We start from the raw sequence: 2122 nt of genomic DNA on the forward strand, positions 1-2122 counted from the left end.
ACTCTACGACACTCCACCAATTGTAAGTTAATAGACTTCAACTCTTATGCTCATCTCATCCAACATGAGAGACATGACTTTAGATATGCTCAACTCTTCTAGCTTGAGCATAAGCCTAATAACTATGACTCTTAGCACAAAGTTTATTATGACTTGAAGATTTGGGACTAATGCTTTGCTCATTTTATGGCTTAGCAGCCTGACTCTGACTATGCCAAAAAGTGTTTTTTGCACCCTGGCAACTTGACTTTATACATTCTTGTGCTTACTACCAAAATTTCTTCAGGTAAAAGTAAGCTTGAATCCTCAAAAAGAGGATTAGTGAAGGACCAAGCTGGCATTGAAGGTTTCTTTTGCCATACCTGTTTTATCATATTTAAATCTACATTCTTGTTGGTTGGGTTGTCTTTCTTTGTTTGTGAAGACTCCATTATCTTGATTCTCCAATCAGGCATGTGGATAGGAGTCTTTGATGTTGTTGTAGGCCTCTGTTGGCTGTCGGGATCTGGATTTTGACACGGAGCATTTGAAGACTCAGGAATCCAAATCTCTTGATGACCTTTGTATCTCCTTTGTTGACTTTGCTTTGCTTGAGATTTTGTCAAGTTCTTGAGATCTTCATGCAGGTCTAGTGTAGTTGCAATTGGATTGTGGTTGACTGGTAGCCAAATCTTGGTATACCTTGTGTAAAATCTTTGTCCCAGGGGAAGACTCTTTGAGATCCGTCTTTTTTTTGTATCCTCTTGAAAGTTGTGGTAGAGTTTAGCCTCTTCCGATGTTTTTCTATTGTATACCTGCTTCTTAGGTATTCTTGGATCTTGTCGAGGTTGATACCTTGTGGGCCTTCTATCTTGGGAGGGACTTGCCGTTACTTCATATGCGCTAACCTGTGGTTTTGGTACCCATATATGTTTGTTACCTCTATAGTACTCTTGTTATTTTAAGTTCCATTGTGATGCTATCCATCCCATGTGTTTGTCTTCATGTGTTGATGTCATAAAATCTAATATCTAACCAACCCAAATGATTTTCTCATATTAAATTGATCACTTAATGTGGGAGAATAAATGGGAACGTGTTAAGATATAGAAATGTGCTTATAGATCTATCTCAACACGGGGCCAATAGTAAAGGGGCCCAAATGGGAGATGGTCTATCAAGAGCAAGGCTAACCAATGGAGCATAAGACCTTAGGGTTAGCTTCATTGAAGACCTCCAATAATGTGTGTAAAAGTCCTTTGACCTTAGGTAATGACCTTAGGTAAGCTAGGGTTGAGCTTGAGGTGGGAACCCGACCCAAGCTCAAGGTGCTTGTCGTGCTTGAGGTGCTTGTCCTGCTTGAGGTTCTTGCCATGCTTGAGGTGCTTGATGAAGATGCTTGAGGTGCTTGATTAAGATGCTTGAGGTGCTTGACTTGGTGCATGATTAAGGTGCTTGAGGTGCCTTGAGAAGCTTGCCTGAGATGCTTCTGGGAACACCCCCTACTTCAAGTGCTTAGTCATGCTTGATGACTAAGGGGATTGCTCATCCAAAGTCAAAAATATACCTACAAGTAGGGGGGCAAGCCTACAAGGCGGGGGGGGGATGAGAGAGAACACACACACACACACACACAAGGGAAGCCCCAGCTTGAAGAGGCAGCAAGGACACTTGTCAAGTTCCTCCCCATGTTGCCCTCATGGTGTGCCTGAAGCCTATTGGTTGGCCACCCAAGGGGTCCAATGATAATTTAGGATATTTAATTAATTGATTTTGCATTTATCAAGTCCTCTCTCTAAAAGGGGAAAGGGGGACACTTGTCCCAAGGCTACCCATGTTGCTTGTAATGGCTCCTGCTTGTGATTGGCTAGGCCTGGAGGGGTCCAATGAGCTACAAGGGGGGGTCGACCCAAGAAAGCTCCAATGAGCTTCAAGCATGATTTTTTCTCCATAGCTATCGTGGTTGCTATTGCTTGATTTGTTTTAAGCTCTTGAAGTTCTGTTCGATGAAAATGAATAATCTTCAATAAGATATGCTTTAATATTAGTCTCCATTTTAACTATGCTTGAGGACCTTGTACTGTCGTCCGCGGGTGACCAGTCTTGGTCTTTATTCTTTGTTGCCTTTGAAGACTACATCTTC

The sequence above is a fragment of the Adiantum capillus-veneris genome, chromosome 8 (assembly GCF_014529385.1).
Source record: "Adiantum capillus-veneris isolate H3 chromosome 8, ASM1452938v2, whole genome shotgun sequence".
NCBI classification, from domain to species: Eukaryota; Viridiplantae; Streptophyta; class Polypodiopsida; order Polypodiales; family Pteridaceae; genus Adiantum; species Adiantum capillus-veneris.